This window comes from Balaenoptera ricei, chromosome 7, assembly GCF_028023285.1.
Source record: "Balaenoptera ricei isolate mBalRic1 chromosome 7, mBalRic1.hap2, whole genome shotgun sequence".
In the NCBI taxonomy this organism is placed as follows: Eukaryota; Metazoa; Chordata; class Mammalia; order Artiodactyla; family Balaenopteridae; genus Balaenoptera; species Balaenoptera ricei.
Genome location: NC_082645.1, coordinates 23397168 through 23412202, shown reverse-complemented (window position 1 = coordinate 23412202; position 15035 = coordinate 23397168).

Genomic DNA, 15035 nt, shown 5'->3' with positions numbered 1-15035 from the left:
AGAAAAGGAAAAGGCGTGGAAAAAGGATGAATTGTAGGAATTTTTACAGACATGTAAACCCAAATTACAAAAACCTATCAGCTCACACCAGTCAGAATGGCCATCAACAAAAATGCTGCAAACAAGAAATGCTGACGTGATTGTGGAGAAATGCGTACCCTCGATTCTAAGGGGGACGTGGTAAGAGCCACTAATGAAAGCACAATTGAGGTGCCTTGAAAAGGTAAACGTTGAGCTACCATACCAGTCAATCAATCATACCCACTGCTGGGTCTATCACCTGAGAAAATGAAAATCAAAAATCGCAGGCTGGCAATCCTGCACTCCAGCAATATTTACCATAGGCAACACTTGGAAGCAACGAAAATGTCCATCAACAGAGGAATGCACCAAGAAGAAGTGGTCCATGTACACAATGGAATATTAGCCATGGAAAACATTGAAGCACTGCTCTTTGAGGCACCATAGATGAGCCTGGAGATAATCACAAAACATGAAGGAGGTCGGAAAGCAAAAGACCTATATCTTATATTATCACTTATGGCATTATCTAATAACTGACACAGATGAACATATTTCCAAAGAGAAAGACACTCACAGGCGTAGAAAACAAACTATGCTCATCTAAAAGGAAAGGAGGGGGGAAATTGAGAAATGAAGATTAGTGTTACTATACATATTCAAATACATATTATATACATGTATCAAAAAGATCGAACATATAGCAAGGGAGGTCGACGGAACACTGTAATATTTTATATGGGAAGAGGATCTGTACATTAATAGACATACATAATGTCCAAATGAACTAGATTGTGTACACCTAGGACAAACACTATTCTAAACTTTACCCAGATTTAAAAAATTTTAAAAACCAAGAAGAAGTAATGAGACATAAACTTATGGGGATTTCTCCAGGCAAATTCCATTCTAATTTACAACCTGGACAATGACTTCCAGAAAGGCTCTGCTGCCCTAGAACCCAGATTGGGGAATGGAGAAATGCTACCTCCTTGTGGACGTATCCCACAACAGCAGCTTTGAACTCACTGCAAAAGGTCACTAAATTTTCACCAACTTGCAGTTCTGTAAATTGCGCCTGCCCTCCAGAAAATTTCTGGGGTCAAAAATCGACCAAAAAATTCAGAAGAGGGCAACCTTCGAAGAAGACAATTTCAAGAGCTGTGTTGTACTCACGGTTTTTTCTTTTAAGAGAAAAGAAAAAGGCATAGGAATATGATGAATTTTAAAAATTTTCATGACATGCATACCCATATTACAAAACCCTATCAGCTCACAGCAGTCAGAATGGCCATTAGGAAAAATGCTGCAAAAAATAAACGGTGAAGGGAGTGTGGAGAAATGCGTACCCTCGGTTGTAAGGGGGGGCATGTAAAGAGCCACTAATGAAAACACAATGTAGGTGCTTTGAAAAGGGAAACATTGAACTACCAGTCCATCAATCACAACCACTGCTTGGCCTATCACCTGAGAAAATGAGAATCAAAAAGTCACAGGCTGGGAAACCTGTATGCCAGCAATATTTACCATAGCCAGCACTTGGAAGAAATGAAAATGTCCATCAACCGAGGAATGCACCAAGAAGAAGTGGTCCACGTACACAATGGAATATTACTCTAATAATAAATATAAATTAAATTTAAAAACAAACAAAAGCAAGGAGACATCAACATTTGTGGGTTTATCCGGGCACATTGCACTCTAATTTATAACCGAAAAACACCACTGGCCGGTAGGACTGTTTCCCTAGTGCCAGCAAGGGGAACGTAGAAAGGCTGTCGCTCTCTGGCCGTTACCTGCAAAAGCAGGTTTAAAGCCTGAGCTAATGGTCACTTCATATGAACAAGTACTGCAGGGCTGTAAATGAAACCTGCCCTCAAAATGTCTTGAGGGAGATAATGGCCAAAATATTTCAAATGGTGACACATACTTTAAGAAAACACTTTGAAGAAATAAGCTCTCATCACAGCTGGAAAAATAAAAAGGACATGTCTTACAGCTCAATTTCAACGCATTATGAGACACATGCAAATTCAACCACAAAGAGGTATCAGCTCACACCACTCAGAATAACCATCAGCAAAAACTACAAAGAATAAATGCTGAAGGTGCTGGGAAGAAATGCATACCCTCCGCTTTAAGTGGGACGTAACCTGGAAAGAGCCACTAAAGAGAACGGAATAGAGGTGCCTTTAAAAGGTAAACATTGAGCTACCATATGATCCAGCAGACCTATTCCTGGACCTATAACCTAAGAAGACAGAATTGGAAGGACACAGGTACGCAAATCTGCATTGCATAGTATAACAATCGCCAAGATATGGAAGTAACCAAAAAGTCCAACGACAGATGGGTGGACAATGAAGAACTGCTACATGTACAGATGGAATATGAGCTAGTGAAAAAATGAAACAATGCCATTTGCAGCACCATAGATGAGTCTAGAAGTAATCACGCAACTTGCTGTAAGTGAGAAAGCGAAAGACACATATCCTATCATATCACATATAGGTGTTACCTAAAAAATGATACAAACAAAGGTATTTCCACAGAGAAACACTATCATAGATTCATTAAAAAAACTTATGGTTCACCAAATGGAAAGGTGTGAGGATTGGATACATTACCGTATAGAGGTTAACAGAGTGATACAAACATATGTGAAATATATAACCACCAAAGACCTACGCAATACCAAGAGAAGACTACTCAACATTGTGTCGTAACCTACATGGGAAAAGGATCCGAAGAAAAATAGATATATGTCTATGTGTGAAAGAACCACATCTTGCACACCTAGAACAAACAAAACATTGTAATCAAGTTTGCTGTGATAAGAAATAAAAATTAAGTTAAAGATACCAACAAGAAGTAATGAGACATAAACTTAAAGGGCTTTTTCCTCGCACATTCCATTCTAATTTACAACCTAGAACACCACTTCCAGTAAGGCTCTGTTGCCCTAGTAACCAGATTTGGTAAAGGAGAAATGCTGCCGCCTTGTGGCCGATTCCCGCAACAGCAGCTTTTAACCCACAGCTAATGGTCACTTACCATTCACAAGGACTCAGGGCTGTAAAGGACACCTGCCCTCAAAATTGTGCTGAGGTAGGGAATGGATAAAAGAAATTCAAAACAGGCAAAATGTTCACGAAGCTCGTATGAAGAGGTAAGTTGTACTCACTCTCTTTTTAAAGAAAGGAAAATGGATAAAAGCTCAACCTCAGGAAGTATTAGACTCATGCAATCTAATCTACAAAAAGTTTTCAACTCACACCCGTCGACTGACCATTGGCAAAAAGTCTACAAACAATCAATGCTGAAGAGGTTTTAGAGAACTGTGTACCCTCTAGCTGCTGGTGAGATGTAAAAGGGTTAAACGCTAATAATGAGAACAGAAAGGAGCTGCGTTGAAAAGGAAAAATTGAGGTACCATTCAATCCAGCAGGCGCACCAATGGGCCTCTCACCTGAGAAGACCAGAATGAAGAAGACCCGGGCTGCAAAAGCTGCACTGCAGCCTTATTCACAATAGACAAGACAGTGAAGCAACCAAAATGTCCATCAACAGATGAAAGGAAAAAGAAGAAGCGGTCCATGTACACAATGAATACTAGCCATGGAAAACAATGAAACACTGCTCTTTGAGACACCATAGATGATCTTGGAGATAATCACAGAACATGAGGTAAGTCGGAAAGCAAAAGTCCTATATCCTATGATATCACTTATACGCGTTCTCTAATAACTGACACAAATGAACATATTTCCACTGAGAAAGTCAATCACAGACTTATTAAAAAAAACTATGCTTATCTACAAGGAAAGGTGGGGGGAATGGATACATGAAGATTAGCGTTACCATATGTATACAAATACATATTATATACATATATCAAAAAGACCGACCATATAGCAAGGAAGGTTTACGGAACACTGTGTAACAATTTACACGGGAAGAGGATCTCTACATAAATAGGTATATAGAATATGTAGATGAACCAGAGTATGTACACCTTGGACAAGCAACATTCTAACCATTACCCCAATTGAAAAAATTAAAACAACCAACTAGGAGTAATGAGACATAAACTTATGGGGGGTTCTCCTGGCACATTCCATTCAAATTTACAACCTAGGCAAACGACTTCCAGAACGGCTCTGCTGCCCTAGTACCCAGATTTGGGAATGGAGAAATGCTGCATCCTTGTGGCCGTTTCCCACAACAGCAGCTTTAAACCCACTGCAAAAGGTCACTAAATATTCACCAATTGCAGGTCTGTAAATGACACCTGCCCTCCAAAAAATACTGAGGTCGAAAATCGACCAAAATATTCTAGAGTGCAACCTTCCAAAAAGAAAATTTGAAGAGGTATATTGTACTCACACTTTTTTTTCTTTTTTCTTTTAACAGAAAAGGAAAAGGCGTGGAAAAAGGATGAATTGTAGGAATTTTTACAGACATGTAAACCCAAATTACAAAAACCTATCAGCTCACACCAGTCAGAATGGCCATCAACAAAAATGCTGCAAACAAGAAATGCTGACGTGATTGTGGAGAAATGCGTACCCTCGATTCTAAGGGGGACGTGGTAAGAGCCACTAATGAAAGCACAATTGAGGTGCCTTGAAAAGGTAAACGTTGAGCTACCATACCAGTCAATCAATCATACCCACTGCTGGGTCTATCACCTGAGAAAATGAAAATCAAAAATCGCAGGCTGGCAATCCTGCACTCCAGCAATATTTACCATAGGCAACACTTGGAAGCAACGAAAATGTCCATCAACAGAGGAATGCACCAAGAAGAAGTGGTCCATGTACACAATGGAATATTAGCCATGGAAAACATTGAAGCACTGCTCTTTGAGGCACCATAGATGAGCCTGGAGATAATCACAAAACATGAAGGAGGTCGGAAAGCAAAAGACCTATATCTTATATTATCACTTATGGCATTATCTAATAACTGACACAGATGAACATATTTCCAAAGAGAAAGACACTCACAGGCGTAGAAAACAAACTATGCTCATCTAAAAGGAAAGGAGGGGGGAAATTGAGAAATGAAGATTAGTGTTACTATACATATTCAAATACATATTATATACATGTATCAAAAAGATCGAACATATAGCAAGGGAGGTCGACGGAACACTGTAATATTTTATATGGGAAGAGGATCTGTACATTAATAGACATACATAATGTCCAAATGAACTAGATTGTGTACACCTAGGACAAACACTATTCTAAACTTTACCCAGATTTAAAAAAATTTAAAAACCAAGAAGAAGTAATGAGACATAAACTTATGGGGATTTCTCCAGGCAAATTCCATTCTAATTTACAACCTGGACAATGACTTCCAGAAAGGCTCTGCTGCCCTAGAACCCAGATTGGGGAATGGAGAAATGCTACCTCCTTGTGGACGTATCCCACAACAGCAGCTTTGAACTCACTGCAAAAGGTCACTAAATTTTCACCAACTTGCAGTTCTGTAAATTGCGCCTGCCCTCCAGAAAATTTCTGGGGTCAAAAATCGACCAAAAAATTCAGAAGAGGGCAACCTTCGAAGAAGACAATTTCAAGAGCTGTGTTGTACTCACGGTTTTTTCTTTTAAGAGAAAAGAAAAAGGCATAGGAATATGATGAATTTTAAAAATTTTCATGACATGCATACCCATATTACAAAACCCTATCAGCTCACAGCAGTCAGAATGGCCATTAGGAAAAATGCTGCAAAAAATAAACGGTGAAGGGAGTGTGGAGAAATGCGTACCCTCGGTTGTAAGGGGGGGCATGTAAAGAGCCACTAATGAAAACACAATGTAGGTGCTTTGAAAAGGGAAACATTGAACTACCAGTCCATCAATCACAACCACTGCTTGGCCTATCACCTGAGAAAATGAGAATCAAAAAGTCACAGGCTGGGAAACCTGTATGCCAGCAATATTTACCATAGCCAGCACTTGGAAGAAATGAAAATGTCCATCAACCGAGGAATGCACCAAGAAGAAGTGGTCCACGTACACAATGGAATATTACTCTAATAATAAATATAAATTAAATTTAAAAACAAACAAAAGCAAGGAGACATCAACATTTGTGGGTTTATCCGGGCACATTGCACTCTAATTTATAACCGAAAAACACCACTGGCCGGTAGGACTGTTTCCCTAGTGCCAGCAAGGGGAACGTAGAAAGGCTGTCGCTCTCTGGCCGTTACCTGCAAAAGCAGGTTTAAAGCCTGAGCTAATGGTCACTTCATATGAACAAGTACTGCAGGGCTGTAAATGAAACCTGCCCTCAAAATGTCTTGAGGGAGATAATGGCCAAAATATTTCAAATGGTGACACATACTTTAAGAAAACACTTTGAAGAAATAAGCTCTCATCACAGCTGGAAAAATAAAAAGGACATGTCTTACAGCTCAATTTCAACGCATTATGAGACACATGCAAATTCAACCACAAAGAGGTATCAGCTCACACCACTCAGAATAACCATCAGCAAAAACTACAAAGAATAAATGCTGAAGGTGCTGGGAAGAAATGCATACCCTCCGCTTTAAGTGGGACGTAACCTGGAAAGAGCCACTAAAGAGAACGGAATAGAGGTGCCTTTAAAAGGTAAACATTGAGCTACCATATGATCCAGCAGACCTATTCCTGGACCTATAACCTAAGAAGACAGAATTGGAAGGACACAGGTACGCAAATCTGCATTGCATAGTATAACAATCGCCAAGATGTGGAAGTAACCAAAAAGTCCAACGACGGATGGGTGGACAATGAAGAACTGCTACATGTACAGATGGAATATGAGCTAGTGAAAAAATGAAACAATGCCATTTGCAGCACCATAGATGAGTCTAGAAGTAATCACGCAACTTGCTGTAAGTGAGAAAGCGAAAGACACATATCCTATCATATCACATATAGGTGTTACCTAAAAAATGATACAAACAAAGGTATTTCCACAGAGAAACACTATCATAGATTCATTAAAAAAACTTATGGTTCACCAAATGGAAAGGTGTGAGGATTGGATACATTACCGTATAGAGGTTAACAGAGTGATACAAACATATGTGAAATATATAACCACCAAAGACCTACGCAATACCAAGAGAAGACTACTCAACATTGTGTCGTAACCTACATGGGAAAAGGATCCGAAGAAAAATAGATATATGTCTATGTGTGAAAGAACCACATCTTGCACACCTAGAACAAACAAAACATTGTAATCAAGTTTGCTGTGATAAGAAATAAAAATTAAGTTAAAGATACCAACAAGAAGTAATGAGACATAAACTTAAAGGGCTTTTTCCTCGCACATTCCATTCTAATTTACAACCTAGAACACCACTTCCAGTAAGGCTCTGTTGCCCTAGTAACCAGATTTGGTAAAGGAGAAATGCTGCCGCCTTGTGGCCGATTCCCGCAACAGCAGCTTTTAACCCACAGCTAATGGTCACTTACCATTCACAAGGACTCAGGGCTGTAAAGGACACCTGCCCTCAAAATTGTGCTGAGGTAGGGAATGGATAAAAGAAATTCAAAACAGGCAAAATGTTCACGAAGCTCGTATGAAGAGGTAAGTTGTACTCACTCTCTTTTTAAAGAAAGGAAAATGGATAAAAGCTCAACCTCAGGAAGTATTAGACTCATGCAATCTAATCTACAAAAAGTTTTCAACTCACACCCGTCGACTGACCATTGGCAAAAAGTCTACAAACAATCAATGCTGAAGAGGTTTTAGAGAACTGTGTACCCTCTAGCTGCTGGTGAGATGTAAAAGGGTTAAACGCTAATAATGAGAACAGAAAGGAGCTGCGTTGAAAAGGAAAAATTGAGGTACCATTCAATCCAGCAGGCGCACCAATGGGCCTCTCACCTGAGAAGACCAGAATGAAGAAGACCCGGGCTGCAAAAGCTGCACTGCAGCCTTATTCACAATAGACAAGACAGTGAAGCAACCAAAATGTCCATCAACAGATGAAAGGAAAAAGAAGAAGCGGTCCATGTACACAATGAATACTAGCCATGGAAAACAATGAAACACTGCTCTTTGAGACACCATAGATGATCTTGGAGATAATCACAGAACATGAGGTAAGTCGGAAAGCAAAAGTCCTATATCCTATGATATCACTTATACGCGTTCTCTAATAACTGACACAAATGAACATATTTCCACTGAGAAAGTCAATCACAGACTTATTAAAAAAAACTATGCTTATCTACAAGGAAAGGTGGGGGGAATGGATACATGAAGATTAGCGTTACCATATGTATACAAATACATATTATATACATATATCAAAAAGACCGACCATATAGCAAGGAAGGTTTACGGAACACTGTGTAACAATTTACACGGGAAGAGGATCTCTACATAAATAGGTATATAGAATATGTAGATGAACCAGAGTATGTACACCTTGGACAAGCAACATTCTAACCATTACCCCAATTGAAAAAATTAAACCAACCAACTAGGAGTAATGAGACATAAACTTATGGGGGGTTCTCCTGGCACATTCCATTCAAATTTACAACCTAGGCAAACGACTTCCAGAACGGCTCTGCTGCCCTAGTACCCAGATTTGGGAATGGAGAAATGCTGCATCCTTGTGGCCGTTTCCCACAACAGCAGCTTTAAACCCACTGCAAAAGGTCACTAAATATTCACCAATTGCAGGTCTGTAAATGACACCTGCCCTCCAAAAAATACTGAGGTCGAAAATCGACCAAAATATTCTAGAGTGCAACCTTCCAAAAAGAAAATTTGAAGAGGTATATTGTACTCACACTTTTTTTTCTTTTTTCTTTTAACAGAAAAGGAAAAGGCGTGGAAAAAGGATGAATTGTAGGAATTTTTACAGACATGTAAACCCAAATTACAAAAACCTATCAGCTCACACCAGTCAGAATGGCCATCAACAAAAATGCTGCAAACAAGAAATGCTGACGTGATTGTGGAGAAATGCGTACCCTCGATTCTAAGGGGGACGTGGTAAGAGCCACTAATGAAAGCACAATTGAGGTGCCTTGAAAAGGTAAACGTTGAGCTACCATACCAGTCAATCAATCATACCCACTGCTGGGTCTATCACCTGAGAAAATGAAAATCAAAAATCGCAGGCTGGCAATCCTGCACTCCAGCAATATTTACCATAGGCAACACTTGGAAGCAACGAAAATGTCCATCAACAGAGGAATGCACCAAGAAGAAGTGGTCCATGTACACAATGGAATATTAGCCATGGAAAACATTGAAGCACTGCTCTTTGAGGCACCATAGATGAGCCTGGAGATAATCACAAAACATGAAGGAGGTCGGAAAGCAAAAGACCTATATCTTATATTATCACTTATGGCATTATCTAATAACTGACACAGATGAACATATTTCCAAAGAGAAAGACACTCACAGGCGTAGAAAACAAACTATGCTCATCTAAAAGGAAAGGAGGGGGGAAATTGAGAAATGAAGATTAGTGTTACTATACATATTCAAATACATATTATATACATGTATCAAAAAGATCGAACATATAGCAAGGGAGGTCGACGGAACACTGTAATATTTTATATGGGAAGAGGATCTGTACATTAATAGACATACATAATGTCCAAATGAACTAGATTGTGTACACCTAGGACAAACACTATTCTAAACTTTACCCAGATTTAAAAAATTTTAAAAACCAAGAAGAAGTAATGAGACATAAACTTATGGGGATTTCTCCAGGCAAATTCCATTCTAATTTACAACCTGGACAATGACTTCCAGAAAGGCTCTGCTGCCCTAGAACCCAGATTGGGGAATGGAGAAATGCTACCTCCTTGTGGACGTATCCCACAACAGCAGCTTTGAACTCACTGCAAAAGGTCACTAAATTTTCACCAACTTGCAGTTCTGTAAATTGCGCCTGCCCTCCAGAAAATTTCTGGGGTCAAAAATCGACCAAAAAATTCAGAAGAGGGCAACCTTCGAAGAAGACAATTTCAAGAGCTGTGTTGTACTCACGGTTTTTTCTTTTAAGAGAAAAGAAAAAGGCATAGGAATATGATGAATTTTAAAAATTTTCATGACATGCATACCCATATTACAAAACCCTATCAGCTCACAGCAGTCAGAATGGCCATTAGGAAAAATGCTGCAAAAAATAAACGGTGAAGGGAGTGTGGAGAAATGCGTACCCTCGGTTGTAAGGGGGGGCATGTAAAGAGCCACTAATGAAAACACAATGTAGGTGCTTTGAAAAGGGAAACATTGAACTACCAGTCCATCAATCACAACCACTGCTTGGCCTATCACCTGAGAAAATGAGAATCAAAAAGTCACAGGCTGGGAAACCTGTATGCCAGCAATATTTACCATAGCCAGCACTCGGAAGAAATGAAAATGTCCATCAACCGAGGAATGCACCAAGAAGAAGTGGTCCACGTACACAATGGAATATTACTCTAATAATAAATATAAATTAAATTTAAAAACAAACAAAAGCAAGGAGACATCAACATTTGTGGGTTTATCCGGGCACATTGCACTCTAATTTATAACCGAAAAACACCACTGGCCGGTAGGACTGTTTCCCTAGTGCCAGCAAGGGGAACGTAGAAAGGCTGTCGCTCTCTGGCCGTTACCTGCAAAAGCAGGTTTAAAGCCTGAGCTAATGGTCACTTCATATGAACAAGTACTGCAGGGCTGTAAATGAAACCTGCCCTCAAAATGTCTTGAGGGAGATAATGGCCAAAATATTTCAAATGGTGACACATACTTTAAGAAAACACTTTGAAGAAATAAGCTCTCATCACAGCTGGAAAAATAAAAAGGACATGTCTTACAGCTCAATTTCAACGCATTATGAGACACATGCAAATTCAACCACAAAGAGGTATCAGCTCACACCACTCAGAATAACCATCAGCAAAAACTACAAAGAATAAATGCTGAAGGTGCTGGGAAGAAATGCATACCCTCCGCTTTAAGTGGGACGTAACCTGGAAAGAGCCACTAAAGAGAACGGAATAGAGGTGCCTTTAAAAGGTAAACATTGAGCTACCATATGATCCAGCAGACCTATTCCTGGACCTATAACCTAAGAAGACAGAATTGGAAGGACACAGGTACGCAAATCTGCATTGCATAGTATAACAATCGCCAAGATATGGAAGTAACCAAAAAGTCCAACGACAGATGGGTGGACAATGAAGAACTGCTACATGTACAGATGGAATATGAGCTAGTGAAAAAATGAAACAATGCCATTTGCAGCACCATAGATGAGTCTAGAAGTAATCACGCAACTTGCTGTAAGTGAGAAAGCGAAAGACACATATCCTATCATATCACATATAGGTGTTACCTAAAAAATGATACAAACAAAGGTATTTCCACAGAGAAACACTATCATAGATTCATTAAAAAAACTTATGGTTCACCAAATGGAAAGGTGTGAGGATTGGATACATTACCGTATAGAGGTTAACAGAGTGATACAAACATATGTGAAATATATAACCACCAAAGACCTACGCAATACCAAGAGAAGACTACTCAACATTGTGTCGTAACCTACATGGGAAAAGGATCCGAAGAAAAATAGATATATGTCTATGTGTGAAAGAACCACATCTTGCACACCTAGAACAAACAAAACATTGTAATCAAGTTTGCTGTGATAAGAAATAAAAATTAAGTTAAAGATACCAACAAGAAGTAATGAGACATAAACTTAAAGGGCTTTTTCCTCGCACATTCCATTCTAATTTACAACCTAGAACACCACTTCCAGTAAGGCTCTGTTGCCCTAGTAACCAGATTTGGTAAAGGAGAAATGCTGCCGCCTTGTGGCCGATTCCCGCAACAGCAGCTTTTAACCCACAGCTAATGGTCACTTACCATTCACAAGGACTCAGGGCTGTAAAGGACACCTGCCCTCAAAATTGTGCTGAGGTAGGGAATGGATAAAAGAAATTCAAAACAGGCAAAATGTTCACGAAGCTCGTATGAAGAGGTAAGTTGTACTCACTCTCTTTTTAAAGAAAGGAAAATGGATAAAAGCTCAACCTCAGGAAGTATTAGACTCATGCAATCTAATCTACAAAAAGTTTTCAACTCACACCCGTCGACTGACCATTGGCAAAAAGTCTACAAACAATCAATGCTGAAGAGGTTTTAGAGAACTGTGTACCCTCTAGCTGCTGGTGAGATGTAAAAGGGTTAAACGCTAATAATGAGAACAGAAAGGAGCTGCGTTGAAAAGGAAAAATTGAGGTACCATTCAATCCAGCAGGCGCACCAATGGGCCTCTCACCTGAGAAGACCAGAATGAAGAAGACCCGGGCTGCAAAAGCTGCACTGCAGCCTTATTCACAATAGACAAGACAGTGAAGCAACCAAAATGTCCATCAACAGATGAAAGGAAAAAGAAGAAGCGGTCCATGTACACAATGAATACTAGCCATGGAAAACAATGAAACACTGCTCTTTGAGACACCATAGATGATCTTGGAGATAATCACAGAACATGAGGTAAGTCGGAAAGCAAAAGTCCTATATCCTATGATATCACTTATACGCGTTCTCTAATAACTGACACAAATGAACATATTTCCACTGAGAAAGTCAATCACAGACTTATTAAAAAAAACTATGCTTATCTACAAGGAAAGGTGGGGGGAATGGATACATGAAGATTAGCGTTACCATATGTATACAAATACATATTATATACATATATCAAAAAGACCGACCATATAGCAAGGAAGGTTTACGGAACACTGTGTAACAATTTACACGGGAAGAGGATCTCTACATAAATAGGTATATAGAATATGTAGATGAACCAGAGTATGTACACCTTGGACAAGCAACATTCTAACCATTACCCCAATTGAAAAAATTAAAACAACCAACTAGGAGTAATGAGACATAAACTTATGGGGGGTTCTCCTGGCACATTCCATTCAAATTTACAACCTAGGCAAACGACTTCCAGAACGGCTCTGCTGCCCTAGTACCCAGATTTGGGAATGGAGAAATGCTGCATCCTTGTGGCCGTTTCCCACAACAGCAGCTTTAAACCCACTGCAAAAGGTCACTAAATATTCACCAATTGCAGGTCTGTAAATGACACCTGCCCTCCAAAAAATACTGAGGTCGAAAATCGACCAAAATATTCTAGAGTGCAACCTTCCAAAAAGAAAATTTGAAGAGGTATATTGTACTCACACTTTTTTTTCTTTTTTCTTTTAACAGAAAAGGAAAAGGCGTGGAAAAAGGATGAATTGTAGGAATTTTTACAGACATGTAAACCCAAATTACAAAAACCTATCAGCTCACACCAGTCAGAATGGCCATCAACAAAAATGCTGCAAACAAGAAATGCTGACGTGATTGTGGAGAAATGCGTACCCTCGATTCTAAGGGGGACGTGGTAAGAGCCACTAATGAAAGCACAATTGAGGTGCCTTGAAAAGGTAAACGTTGAGCTACCATACCAGTCAATCAATCATACCCACTGCTGGGTCTATCACCTGAGAAAATGAAAATCAAAAATCGCAGGCTGGCAATCCTGCACTCCAGCAATATTTACCATAGGCAACACTTGGAAGCAACGAAAATGTCCATCAACAGAGGAATGCACCAAGAAGAAGTGGTCCATGTACACAATGGAATATTAGCCATGGAAAACATTGAAGCACTGCTCTTTGAGGCACCATAGATGAGCCTGGAGATAATCACAAAACATGAAGGAGGTCGGAAAGCAAAAGACCTATATCTTATATTATCACTTATGGCATTATCTAATAACTGACACAGATGAACATATTTCCAAAGAGAAAGACACTCACAGGCGTAGAACACAAACTATGCTCATCTAAAAGGAAAGGAGGGGGGAAATTGAGAAATGAAGATTAGTGTTACTATACATATTCAAATACATATTATATACATGTATCAAAAAGATCGAACATATAGCAAGGGAGGTCGACGGAACACTGTAATATTTTATATGGGAAGAGGATCTGTACATTAATAGACATACATAATGTCCAAATGAACTAGATTGTGTACACCTAGGACAAACACTATTCTAAACTTTACCCAGATTTAAAAAATTTTAAAAACCAAGAAGAAGTAATGAGACATAAACTTATGGGGATTTCTCCAGGCAAATTCCATTCTAATTTACAACCTGGACAATGACTTCCAGAAAGGCTCTGCTGCCCTAGAACCCAGATTGGGGAATGGAGAAATGCTACCTCCTTGTGGACGTATCCCACAACAGCAGCTTTGAACTCACTGCAAAAGGTCACTAAATTTTCACCAACTTGCAGTTCTGTAAATTGCGCCTGCCCTCCAGAAAATTTCTGGGGTCAAAAATCGACCAAAAAATTCAGAAGAGGGCAACCTTCGAAGAAGACAATTTCAAGAGCTGTGTTGTACTCACGGTTTTTTCTTTTAAGAGAAAAGAAAAAGGCATAGGAATATGATGAATTTTAAAAATTTTCATGACATGCATACCCATATTACAAAACCCTATCAGCTCACAGCAGTCAGAATGGCCATTAGGAAAAATGCTGCAAAAAATAAACGGTGAAGGGAGTGTGGAGAAATGCGTACCCTCGGTTGTAAGGGGGGGCATGTAAAGAGCCACTAATGAAAACACAATGTAGGTGCTTTGAAAAGGGAAACATTGAACTACCAGTCCATCAATCACAACCACTGCTTGGCCTATCACCTGAGAAAATGAGAATCAAAAAGTCACAGGCTGGGAAACCTGTATGCCAGCAATATTTACCATAGCCAGCACTCGGAAGAAATGAAAATGTCCATCAACCGAGGAATGCACCAAGAAGAAGTGGTCCACGTACACAATGGAATATTACTCTAATAATAAATATAAATTAAATTTAAAAACAAACAAAAGCAAGGAGACATCAACATTTGTGGGTTTATCCGGGCACATTGCACTCTAATTTATAACCGAAA